Raw genomic sequence first — 14,482 nt, forward strand, 5'->3', positions numbered from 1 at the left:
TGTTATTTATAATTTGATTTGTACACATATGTTTAAATTATGTGTTAATTTGTGTAAGTCTTTCATAGTCTTTTCTTATTATTTCAGTTTTCTGGATTAAAATAATCCTTCAGGTGTTATTAAGGATCCAATCACCATCATAGTTATTGCCCCGGGGGCCTAGGGCAGGACCAATCCAGGCAAACAGCAGCCTTCTGCTTCCCCTGGGCGCATTCTATTGAATGCTGTTAATGCAAATCACCAAGTTAGTGACCATATATTAAATATTGATACAAGAGGGATTTGGGGAATCTTTAAGAATGTCTACTAGGTTATTAGGCATTTAGAGATTTTATTATCGCACTCAGGAGAAACTAAAGTTTTGGTTTCTAACCTCTGACAGTATGGAATGCTAAAATTTATAACTCCATGGCGCTGGCTTTTTGGAAAGAATTGAGCCCCCAAAGCACTTATTAGTATTGCATATAAGAGAATCCTTCAGGCGTTATGTTTTGGAAATTATTCAAAGATCCTTACAATTATCTAAAAGGCGGCATCCTGAAGAATTATTTATACATGTGTATTGGTGGTAGCATTATTCGTAGTAGCAAGAGGTGGAAGCAATACAAATGTCAATCAGTGGATAAAAGAATAAACAAAATGTGGTCTATACATACAATGGGATATTATTCAGCCTGAAAAAGGAAGGAAGCTCTGACACATGCCACTCCACGGATTAACTCTGAGAACATCATGCTAAGTGAAATAAGCCAGTCACAAGAAGACAAACACTACATGATTCTGCTTTTATGAGGTATCTAAGTAGTCAACATCATAGAAACAGAAAGGAGAATGGTAGCTGCCAGGGGCTGGGGGGAAGGGGGAGGACAGGGAGTTGTTTAATGGATATAGTTTCTTACAAGAGAAAAAGCTGAAAAAATTGGTTGGGCAACAATGTGAATATGGTTAACACTAATTGTACACTTAAGAATGGTTAACATAGTAAATTTTACATGTGTACCTCCCCACAATTTAATAAGTGATCTGTAATCTGAGAAGCTTTACAATGATACTTTTAAGCAATCATATGGTTAGTCCAGCTTGAGGCAAAATACAAGCTCCTTAAAAGCAGAAATACTATTTTATCTATTTTATTTTATCTTTCCATCCCTTATAGCTTTGCTGCTCAAAGTGTAGCTCATGGGTCACAACATCAGCATTGTTTGGGTGTGTGTTAAAAATTGTAAGGTGTACTGAATATAAACCTGCATTTTAAAGTTTGTTTATTTGTTCAGAGAGAGAGAGAGAGGCAGAGAGGCAGAGAGAGAAGGAGACAGAATCCCAAGCAGGCTCTGCACTGCCAGTGCAGAGCCAGATGCAGGGCTTGAACTCTCGAAACTGTGATATCATGACCCGAGCAGAAACCAAGAGTCGGACGCTTAACGGAAGGAGCCGCCCAGGTACCCCTAAACCTGCATTTTAAGAAGACACCTGAGCGATTCACATGCACTTTAAAGTTTGAGAAGCACTGTCCTACAGCACCAACTCAGAAATACTCAGAGATGAATAAAGTTTGGCTGTTGTTTGTTTGTAGATTAGAAACCTTCAAGAATTGATAGCTGCATTTAACTTCTTAGCTCCAGGGTTGCTGTGAACTTTAGACTTCACCGTTACACATCTGCTGGAAATAAACAGTGAGCCAAGATTTACATACATTTAAAGTGGGATTTTTAAAAAGCTACCTTCTATATGATTATCTTGCACTTAGAACAAACACTTAATTTGAAGACGGAGCCATCTCTGCCACCTTCCCACTTTCTCTGACCGCTTAATGACCTCCGTGTGGCAATACAACTCTGAGGAATGTGCAGAAAGGTCAGCATTTAGTCTCCAGTTACCACTTCTCAGTTCTGAGGCATCGGTCCCACACCCGTGGAGGGTGAAGGACCATGGGTGAGACCTCTGATTACAAATGGGAGGCCCTCGGGGCGCCTGGGTGGCTCAGTCGGTTGAGCGGCCGACTTCGGCTCGGGTCATGATCTCGCGGTCCGTGAGTTCGAGCCCCGCGTCGGGCTCTGTGCTGACAGCTCAGAGCCTGGAGCCTGTTTCGGATTCTGTGTCTCCCTCTCGCTGACCCTCCCCCGTTCATGCTCTGTCTCTCTCTGTCTCAAAAATAAATAAACGTTAAAAAAAATTTACAAATGGGAGGCCCTCAAAGATTTTCTCTCCTCCTTCCCTTTCTTTCTCTCATTAAACTTCAGAAGCCAAGCTTGCCAGATCTGGCCATATCACAGTACTATATACCCAACTGCCTCCTCTAGGAGGATGCTTAACTAGAAAGGAACCATAAAAAGATCAAGATCAAGTTCACATCCAGGAGCACTCCCAGCTCCTCCTCCTGGAACAGCACCTTGCTTGGGTCTGAGAGAGATGGTGGATTAATAGGCCTCATATGGAATCTTCCAGCAAGTTTTCTCCTTGAGCAACCCCCCTTGTGATGGTTCCTGTGACTAATATGAGCTGCAGGTATCTAGGCAAGATTGGTTTGTATCTACGGATGTGCGACTCATGGTTGGAGAAGTCAACAATTAGTACACCTTCTAAGTGTTAAACATGCTACACTATCACACTGAGCTTTCGTAGCTCTGGGGTGGGGAAGATAGTCATTGCCTGTGCTGACAAGGCAACAGCACATGGCAATTCAATGCTGGGAAAAGAATTAGTATCTTGTACGTTTATTGGATATACACTTTCCAAAGCACTTTCAATTATATTATCTCATTTGATCCTCACAAGACTTTGCAACAGTAAATAGGGCAGTCATTATCAGCCCCATTTTACAGAAAACAAGTCTTGGCGAGTTTAGAGTCTGCGGTGGTAGTTGACAGAAGTGGCTCAAATTCACTCACTCCACTCATTCCTTGACCATTAGCAACTAACTAACTTCATGTCTCTGGGACGCAGTGTCCTCATCTGCAAACGAGAAGGAAAATAATTCGGTCTTGCCCACAAGGTAGATGGTACACGTGAAGACTGTAGCTTAGTGGCTGCCTGCACACAGGTAGAGGTGATACCTGTTAGCCACTATGATTACTGACAGATCATACAGCTAATGTGTGACCACATTAGATCTAGGACTCAATTTTTTTTTTTCAGTTTATTTATTTTTGAGAGAGAGAGAGAGAGAGAGAGAGAGAGAGACAGAGCACAAGCAGGGGAGATGCAAAGTGAGAGGGAGACATGGAATCTGAAGCATGCTCCAGGTTCTGAGCTGTCAGCACAGAGTCTGGCACAGGGCTCGAACCCATGAACCATGAGATCATGACCTGAGCTGAAGTCGGTTGCTTAACTGACTCAGCCACCCAGGAGCCTCTTTTTAAAATTAAAAAAAAAAAAAAAAAAATTAATAGGCCTAGGCTCAAACCATCTTCTTCATGTTCTAAGTCCAACAGTCTTTTCATTATACATCAGCACATTTCCAGCATCATCTCCTTCAGGAGGCATTTTCTGATCCCATCCTTTCCTTGGCAGAGTGCCCCAACTCTCTTTCCCAGTTGCATTCGGTACATCACTAGCTCTCCACATTGGGTATGAATTCACTGACTCTAAGCTCCCTCAGGGCTGAGACCATGCCTCCTCATTCATCTTGGTATCACCAGAGCTAAAGCACTGCCAGCACATAGTAAGCACAGTGTTTGTTAATCTGAACTCCAGTGTGGCTCACTGATAGGAACTTTGATAGGAAGCAGTCTTGCATTCAGTCTTTGCAGCCAAGACCATACTGTATCCCTCTGCCTGTGTTTTTTTGCCTTTTTATCTTTTACCTCTTCTCCTAGAGGCCTATTTATTATCTATGTCTATAATTCTCCAATTCTCATGCAGAGTTTGAATAAAATTACAGTTTAGCTCCAGCTGTGTAGATTTCTACAACCCAATATGAAGCTCCTGCCTGCTGCTGAGAAAACACACAGATGCGCTTTACAATCAGATTTCAGGAGAATGTGGCTTGTTGTTAAGGTTTCATTTCTGGCCAAACAGGAGGGAGGAACTAAAAATGGGGCTGCCAGAACAAGACGAAAATGTCAGGTGCTTAAAAGGAAGCACGAAACTCTGACTTTAAACCACTAGATGATACCCAGAGTGGCCTTTTATTTATTTATTTTTGCTTTGTTTAATTTGGGGAAAGTGAGTTGTATTTGAACAAGTCAAATTCAGATTTGCACACTATGCATGTATGAATGCACAGAGATATATACACATGTGGATATGCATTTTCATCCTATGTAGCAAAGCCTTGATATACGAGCCCATCCTGTCATTTAACTGGTGTTATTTTACTCAAAATTCTTACTGTGAGGTAATAAAGGTCATAACCCTAACCCAAGCATTAGCTACTGCTATTGTACACAACGCATTGAATATCGTGACCATTAGCCATCTATGAAATGGACCTCCATTCTAATAAGTTAAATAGTTGTGGGAAGGAATTTCATAAGCTTAGGGGAGTATTTCAGGGCAACAATTCATTAAACATATCACAGCAAAATCGTGTTGCTTTGGACAATATGTTGAAAAAAACCGTTTCTGCTATTTTTTGCACATCATCCTTGAGAAGGAAAAAGTGAAACAGCGATTTGCTCAATTTGAAACTTCCAAAAGGATGGGATATAAGATTTAGAGCTACTTTAATATGTGAAATACAAATAAAGGCTTTCTGGATTGGTACAACTATTTTTAAGTTCTTCTATCCTTATGAGAATAACAATCTTGCTTAATTTAAAACATCACACCCCCTGCATTTCCTTAGTTTGAGAAAATATAAGCAGATTTGACTTCACATTATTTGGCAAGAGCATAGTTAGCTGATGAAAGGTGGGATGTGACATGCTAGTCAATGACAGCCCAAGATAACCATGAGATCATCGGAGTAGTTTCAAAATCAATTGATAACACAGTCCCATGGTGAAGTCGAGGGATAATTTTCTCAGACACCTCATGTTTCAAAACACATTATGCCATTAATTTTGATTATGGTTGTAATTTAAACTGGCTCTCCAATTTAAAAATGATTACATAAAAGCATTGATTCGATGCCTGAAACACATGTGCTCAGAAAGCACATTCAGGTGAAGCAAACAGTGTTTAAATGCACAGCATACATTGTCTTCACTTTAGAAAATAACAAGACAATATGTTCTTCTCTTATGAACTCTACCAACCCAAAGCTTTAATCCATTTCTCTTTACATAAATATATTATCACCTGATTTCTGATACCGGATTAGCTGCCCTACGAGAAAAAAAGAAGTCATTTATTTTCTGTGAGCGACTCTAACAACCCTCGGTCTCAGAAGAAATGCTGAAAGCATTAATTCCCGAGTCCTGCACTCCCCTTCTTTCACTGTGTGGTTAGAGGAATTTGCAATGAGAACGAGAGCTGCTTGAAATCCTTCTGGTTGTCTGTTACCTAATGTTTGTCCAGAGGCTAGGTTTCATTTGAGTGAGAGCTCCTGGGGTCTCAGTCCATGTAACTTTGATTGAGGTAAGAGAAAGACGGAAGAAGCACCCCATCAGGCAGATTTAAGAGATGCCAAGCTTTTGTTTTTCTTTTTACAATTTTTTTAATGTTTATTTAATTTTGAGAGAGTGCGCGCACAGGGGGGAGGGGCAGAGAGAGAGGGAGACAGAATCTGAAGCAGGCTCCAGGCTCTGAGCTGTCAGCACAGAGCCCAACGAGGGGCTCAAACTCATGAACCATGAGATTATGACCTGAGCTGAAGTCGGACGCTTAACTGACTGAGCCTCCCAGGTGCCCCAAGATGTCCAAGCTTTTAAATCACCTGGGAGACCATCAAAAGAGTTCCATGTTTCAGGGGTCCTGGAAGGCTGGATTGTAGGCCAATTTGGAGAAAGGAGAATAAAGAATGAAAAAAAAATCCAAATGAAAATAATTTAAGCCAAAGCCCTGATGGAAAGTCAAGGGTACAGTTCAGGAAATCTGTGTGAAGTATGAATAATAGGTTGCCGTTAAGCCTAGTCTTAAAGACTCTCAGAGGAGCCATGATTCAATCTTCATTTTAGACCTATCTTGTCCCTAGACTCCTGCCTTGTTGTCACTGTAGAATACCAAACTGCTATCGCTACAGCTCACTGAATCAGCTGGGATTTTCCCATTATTTCCTAGGGGAGGTAAGAATGTGAGGAGGTGAGAAAAAGACTTAACCCAGTGATGTGCCACTAAATGTTTAACAATTAGCTCAGTGAGGAGGTGGGAGAGTATGCCTATACAGTAAAAACTTGGTTTGCAAGCATAATTTGTTCCAGAAACATGCTTGTAATCCAAAGCACTGTATATCGAAATGAATTATAGGAACCATTGGCTCAGTTGTGATCATGGGATGTTCAGTGTCATGTACTACTCATATTGCAAGACATCGCTTGTCTATCAAGTTAAAATGTATTAGAAATATTTGCTCATCTTGCGGAACACTCACAGAACAAGTTCCTCGCAATCCAAGGTTTTACTATATTTGTGTACATAGGTTTATTGTCAATTATATTGCTGTAAAGAATATGTAGCACACAATTTATCGATAATAATAAAATACATACCTTTTGTTGTAAATCCCATATAGCTAATTGATTCTTACAGAATAGTTTTGTTGATTTTTGCCAAACTGTTGTATCTATAGCCAATCTATAGTTGCGGCTGACAACCCGATATGGTTCTTACATGAATGTTAGTAGATGTTTTCATTCAAGTCAGTGAGTAAGACTAAGTAAAACAACAACTGTGTATGTTGGAACTCACTTGTTTGTCAATGACTTTGAGTACTGTAAGAATATTGGGAGACTATTTCCTCATTTTTTTATTCACAATAGCCAAACACATGATACATGTAAAAAGTTTGATCTGCATTATTTAAATTTTCTCTACTATGTTCTTAAGTCCAAACCAGGAATTAGCCAAAACGTTTTCTGCTAAGGACCAGAGAGTAACATTTTATGTTGTACAGGCCAGAAGGTCTCTATTTTAACTGCCTCTCTATCTGTACGACCCTCTGCCATCACAGTCTGAAAGCAGCCACAGGCTGCATGTGAACAGATGAGCGTGGCTGTATTCTGGTCAAACTCTATTTATGCACACTGAACTCTGAATGTAATGTAATTTTTATATATCATGAAATCTTCTTTTGATTTTTTTCAACTATTAAAAATATAAAAGCCTGTTTGAGTTTTTAAGTCATACAAAAATAGGCAGTGGGCTAAATTTGGTTTATAAACTGTAGTTTGTCATTCCCTTGTTTTGTCCATCAACAAAAGAGTAACTCAAGCCCTGATTTGTAGCATTTGCCAGTCCCGTGGCATAAAAATTACTACTATGGCTGATTTCAAGACGCTAATGTGATCCCACTGACTGTTGGGAAGAGATGGGGAGTAGTACAACATTATGTAGTATTTCCACCCAATAGATACACAATAGGTAAAAAGAACCTCAAGAGCATAGATAATAGTAAAATAATTAGAAATTCTGAGTATTGGGTATTTGTTACCTTACTTTTATGTTATTAACTTATTTGTAAGATTATATAATTTCACTTTTAATAATGGCAACAAACAACTAGAAAAATTCTCAGAAATTTTACAATCGGCTTCTGCAAGTTGGTACAAGTTGGCCTCGCCAAACCACTAAATGTAGCGCTTAATATTCTAGGGTATACTGCAGTTCTTGACGCTGAGATTCCCACATTAACACTGACTCCTCCACCACAGAGGCAGAATTGCCTTTTGGAATTGCCCACAAAGCAGAGAGAGCACCAGGAATCCTAGGCCCTGAGCCCATCTAAGACGCTTTTGCTGATTCTGCCTTCCACATAGTGATGATGGAAACCTTCACTGACACAGGTACACTGGGGCTTGACTCACCTCCCAAATGGAAAAATTGTTATAATAGTAATGATATCTGGCATTTCTTGAGTGTTTACTCTGGACCAGGCACTGTCCTCAAATTTTACCTGCGCCAGCTCATTGGGTTGTCACTCAACTCCAAGAGGGAGTTTCCATCATCACCATTTTACATTTGAGGAGACTGAGACACAGAGGTGTGAGGCTGTTTGCCAAGGTTACAGTGTGGAGAATTAAATGTTCCAACTTCTCTCAACACTGGCTCATTTTCTACGTGGCATTTGTGGAGACAAGTATCTATACTTTATTACTTACTCATTTATCTCTCCAATACAAGGTTATCAATAAAATTCAGTATGTCCCGAACTGGACCGCCATCTTTCCTCCCAAATCTCCTGGTCCTCTGTTTTCTTTTTCACGTGTTTGCTGTTGTTACTGGTATCAGCACTACACTAGGTACCCTGGCATCTTGGACTTTCCTCCTCGTTCTACACAGCTGCCAGTCCTGCTAATGGAACCTCTAATAGTACGTCTTGTGCCTCCTTCTTTTTTTTCATTCTGCTTCTAGTTCATGGCTTTGCTACCTCTCACTCAGATGATTTCAGAAGTCCCCTCACCATCTTACAGTATTCGTTCCAAATTACATACTGTATTGCTGGATTAAACTTCAGTCTCTTGCTCATAAACTGTAATGACTGCCCACTGCCTACTCCTCAAAGCTCTCCCCTTCTTCCTCCTCTTCACTCATTTTAAGCTCTAAGCTGACAGAACTTTTCACCATTTTTCACATATACCCCATGCTTGACCCACCTCCACGCCTTTGCTCAAGCTGTTTCCTCTGCCTGGAGTGCCCTTCTCTATAACTCTGCGTGCCTGCTCTCTACCCATCTTTTTCTTTTTTTAAGTTTAAATGACCCAAAATTTCCTTGATCTCCCAGCTAGAAAGAGCCTCTCCCTCTGCTGAAGCTCCACAGCCTTTTATCTATCTGCGCTTTTCTTGTGGCACTTTTAGCTTTCCCACCCTAATTATTCTTATTTGTTGCTTCTCCAATCTCTCCTGCTTGATTCTGAATTCCCTGCGAGCATGATTAGTTTTCCATCTATCCCCTACAGTTGCCTGTGCACTAGGTGCTTGGCCAATATGAGATGGATGAACGAGTAAAACATGGTAAAGACAACCTCTCACCATTTATTATTATTGTTGTTTAATATTCCTTTTGTGCAGCAGACTATGCACATTATTGAGCTGCATTGTCCAGCATGGCAATCACTAACCACATGTGTCTATTGAGCACTCGAAAGGTGGTCTAAGTTTGAAATGTACTCTGGTCCAAACAGAAATGTGCTATAGCTGTAAAATATACACTGTACTTTAAAGTCTTAGTATGAAAAAATCTCAGTAATTGTTTTACATGGTGAAATTCTAATGTCTGTGATATACTGGGTTAAATAAAATATAAAAATTATCACCAGCCAATTTTAATTTTTTAAATGGGACTACTGGAAAGATTAAAATTACATACGTGGCTTGCATTATGTTGCCATTGGCAGCTCTGTTATACAGCATACTCGTGATCCCCTTGAAACGTCTCTGTTTTCTAGGGTGACAGTGTGTTGTGGAAAAAGCTCTGAGAGTTTATCCCCGTTCCTCAAACTTTTGGAGTCTTAGTTTCCTTGGCTTAAAAATAGAGGTAATTGTGCCTTCCTTACAGGGTGCTTTTAAGCATTTAGTAAGATAATATACATTAAGCTGCCTGATACTTCGTAGGTACATGGCAAGCACTGGTTTCTTTGACTTTCTACACAAGCATGAACTTATACTGCATGCATCATTCCCACCAGTCACTGTCAGTATATTAATATCACTGCACTGACCAGTACTGATCATTGTTTTAGGTCAGCTCTTTATATCTTTCTATGATCTCTTCCTGTTGCTTTGAGTCTCATAAACCTAACAAGAAAACGTGGGAAATTTAATTGTTAACTTGAAAAAAGGGAGAATTTGGAGTCCTTATCCTGCTTACATTTTCAAGGTTTGGTTCCGAATTACAATGTAAGTAGCTTGAGGCTCACCTCCCTGGAGGAAAGAGATGTCCACATCTGCCATGGTACACAATTTGAGGGGGTCAATTCACATTATACAGTATCCTATGTTGTACACTAATGGTTCAGCGTGAATGGTCCCTTCTGGAATAGCACAACACTGGAATACTGAATAACTTGCTGCTGTCTTTATTGGTATTACATGACTGATGGGTGGGGGATGGGGGGAGTAGGGAGGAATCAGGTACAATTTGTTCTCCACTTGACCAGGCATGACCAGGAACCCGGGTTTCGAGGTCCCTAATGATTATAGGATAATTATCAAAGAAGTAAAAGAATTATCAGTGCTATAGATAAATGTTAACATTATTTTCAGAACAGATATTGCTATTATAATATACTGACACTAATACTAATCAAGGATTTCTGGGCACATTCTCCTTCATCAATAAAGGATACAGTTGTCATTGCTGTCATGTTCTGTGGGGTAAGCACATCCTGCATCTGCTTGTCTCCTCCACAAAAGGGCTTATATATCTAGAGAAGGTGAGGTGTTTAGTATGGAAAGAGGAAGATTGCTAGTTTTCATTATCAATGTAGGACAAGTAATTTTAGATCCCAAGATAACCTAACAATAGAGTGATGATGGTGTTTATCTTCTTAGGCTGTCAGTGCGTGAATATTATTAATCATAAACTTAATCCTGAATATCTTGGGACTGCAGCAGAGTTCCAGGATTTCATTTCTTAATGTCTTCGTTACAGCTGTAAATCTCAAAATAAATACAATAATTACAAGGAAGCATCAGCAGCTGGGGTAATTAAATACGACTTGCCTTCTGCTATGCCGAGACTTGCATTAAGCAGAATATGTGCTCTTCATTACAAAAGAATTCTTTACAGGTAAATGTTCCACAGTAGAAATGTTGCTCCTTCTGCCCAAAGGAGCAACTTATCAGGAAGGGTACCATCCCTAGGGTCCCTGGCTTCCCAGATGGAGATGCTCTGGCTCAAATGTGAAAGATAAATGGGACATGAAATTTTCAGGCTCCTGGGGCTCCACTAATCAGATGAGTGGGCACAAAGATGCATTTTCTCTCCTCAAACTGGAAATGTATTTGCCATGGAAAATCAACGAAATAATCAACAAATATATATTGAAGACACACCATCATCATCATTGTCATCAACTACAAACATTTATTTTGTGTGCGTAACACACACATTACCCATGTTAAGGGCAAAAGAACTGTAAGACATGGATTAGGGCACAGAAGATCAAAAATCTAGACTTTAGTACGGGAAAATAGATACGATTCAAAGGCAACAACACATAAATTTCAACAGAAAGTACTATACAGTAAGAGTTATAGGAATAGCCACTTTAGTGGATGTTATCCTAGAGTCTTGATACATTTAATAAGAAGTATGAGAACTGATCTCTGCTTAGGGAATTGCAGTTTAATTGGGAGATGAACTAAGCATAAAACAATGAGAACAACAGGATACTATAAAGAGCTAAGTTATAGATGCAGAATGAAGACCTGTGAAGACTGGAAAGAAAGAAAGAGAGCAGGTAATATGGTGTCAATAGTCAGGGAAGAGAGTGCTTTAAGAATCCTTTAAAGTCAGAGACAGTTTGGATAAGTGAAGGGGGAGAAGGGAGAGTTCGAGGCTTCAGGTGAAAATCTCTTCAGTTTTGGCAAACTTTGGAAAGTTGGTCAGCAAACTGTTTATTCAACATCAGCGTTCTGATGGAGGGATTAGACTATTTTGAATGGGAAACGAATAGGGCATTATGTTTATCACTGCAGGTGATACTGGTGGGCATGCTCTTGGGTTTGGAAGTCATTCCGTTCGTTCAGTCAACACTGACTAAGGACCTGGTATGTGCTACTATTGTGCAGAGTGCTAGACTACACAGGCAGGATGAGATATGCATCAAGGATATGGAAAACTGAACAGGCTGAATTACATACAATGTGATCCTTGCTCTTACAAGGACAAATACAGAGTGCAGAGAAGAAGCCCCAAACTCAGGCTTGGGGAGTCAGGAAGAATTGAGATGTGGAGGATAAAAAGGGGTTATCCTAGCAAGAGACATGGGATTGTAGGAAGCATTTCCAGGTGACATGAATAATTTGGGTAAAAAGCCTACCTGGCTAGGTTTATGAACCCTGAGTTTTTCTGTTTGGCTGGAATGGAGAAGTAAGAGTTGAGGCCAGTGACATAGGCCATGTCAAGTGGTAAAATACTTTTAAGCAATGATAAGGGGTTTGGACTTTGTCCTGAGGACAGTGGAGAGTCAGTGAATAATTTTAAACTGGGGATGGACATGATTGCATCTGTTTTGAAACCTCATCCAAGCTGCAGTGTGGAGAATAGATTGGATGCTCTAGAGTCAAAGCTGATGTTATCATATGTTTCCATATCTACACGAAATGAGAGAGGGAAAGACGTGTGTAGTCCAGTCTCCTCTGTCTATGCCTATCGTCTGCCTCTTGACTCCAGGTTGCAGATTTTATCCTTAGAGGCATAGGATTCTGATCCTCAGTATCTACCAGAAGGTTTTTCTGATTCTACCAGGTTCTACCCCAGCAGTGGATAGATGGCTGCTCAAAGTTTTGTCTACTCAAGTCCTAGCCTGATCTGAAAGGAGGCCACCTGCTAACACATATAACGATCATAGTATTCAGCACAATTATGTTGTGGAGGGCAAAACATCAGGGAATTATAGTGACTCGGTTTAATATCTACTGAAAGCTGTGATAAAGGTCTATGTGGCTGTTCAGAGAAATTACATGAGGTAAGAAAGCCACTGCTATAACCACTGAAGAGCACTTGGTATTTTGACAAAATTTAAAATGCCCTCTCAGGAAAGGCTCTATTCTTCCCTTGAATAACTTTTTAGATCTTGAGGCAAGGCAAGGGATATGTGTGATAAGGAATTATGTTTATATTATATACAGCTCCCAGTATTCCAGGAGTTCCAAATTTCTTCTTTTTTTTCTTTTCTTTTTTTTATTCCAGTCAGGATAAGAGTAAAACTGATCTAACTTCACAAATTATGCTTCTAGCACATTTTAAAAGTACTTAAAATGTTATCTTTGAAAATGAGATAATAAAATGGGACATCTGTGCATTCTTTTTATTCTAGGCTTCTGAAATAGTAAGCATCCCAGCAGCCTTCCAGGTTAATAGAATCTATGTGTGATTACAGCTGTTTAATATGCACAACTAATTACACGCTGATCCCAATCATCGTGCTGCCAGATATAAATACTATCTGAGAAGGGTTGTCTCATAAGATGACAAGTCTAATAGTGCAAATGTTGCAACACTGTTCCGAGGAGGAAGGAAGCCATTCTGGAGTTTTACTAAAAATCAGAAGATTGTGCTGAGAAAGGAAACTGTAAGTCCATGTACAGGAAACTGTACCCACCTAAGCTAGCCATCCATTTCATTCCAAAGAGTAGCGCTCACTTCTAAACCACTCTCTAAGATGAAAGGAGCTTCAACTGAGGAAGAATAAGAAACTGTTAGATCTTTGCTATTTGGATAAATGATCCTTTCTCCTTTCTTTTCTTTTTTTTTTTTAATTTTTTTTTAACGTTTACTTATTTTTGAGACAGAGAGAGACAGAGCATGAACGGGGGAGGGGCAGAGAGAGAGGGAGACACAGAATCGGAAGCAGGCTCCAGGCTCTGAGCCATCAGCCCAGAGCCCGACGCGGGGCTCGAACTCACGGACTGTGAGATCGTGACCTGAGCTGAAGTCGGACGCTTAACCGACTGAGCCACCCAGGCGCCCCTCTCCTTTCTTTTCATATAACTGTACTACTTTGACTGAATGAACAAGAAGTTAGTAATAAGACTAAAAGAACCTAAGCATAAGAAACAAAGGTTGCATTCTATGATATTTAATATGTGCTTCTTAAAACAGATCTACACACTTAACTTTATGAACAGATTATTTTCAGTTGCATCTTGGGAGCTGTATTATTGTTTTGATCCATTACTTTTAGGTTCTTATCCTAACTGCATGAGACTATATAAATAGAAAGAAACATGATCTTGAAAAGAGAACATAGTAAAAAGAGTTTAACTCTGCTATTCAGACATGAGAAAAGACATTTGATTGGAGAGTATATGCCATTGAAAAGAAATTTATTTCTAGCATGGCAAGGATACTAAACTTCCTTATTGTTGGCACATTTAATCCATTTTTGGAATCCTAATGTTTGAAGCTAAACCAAAAACTGAATACTTCCAGGAGAGCAAGAATTGAAGTGGATAAATCACTTTTGAGGGTTTTTCAGCAATCCAGGTGACAGATGATGGTGGGAGAATAGGAGATGGTGTGCGAAGTAGGCTGACTCGAGATCCATTTGGGAAGACGTGGTGCAAGAAGAAGAGAGGACTCAAGGACGATTCCAGCATCTGGAGCAGCTGGATATTTGGTTGGAGGGGACAGCAACTGAGTTTTACCTTGCTCTCCCTGCCTCTTCCGCTCTTCTCCTCCGCCTCTGCCTCCCTCTTGGCCTTCCTCTCTTCCTTT

This window comes from Panthera leo, chromosome A1 (genome assembly GCF_018350215.1).
Source record: "Panthera leo isolate Ple1 chromosome A1, P.leo_Ple1_pat1.1, whole genome shotgun sequence".
In the NCBI taxonomy this organism is placed as follows: domain Eukaryota; kingdom Metazoa; phylum Chordata; class Mammalia; order Carnivora; family Felidae; genus Panthera; species Panthera leo.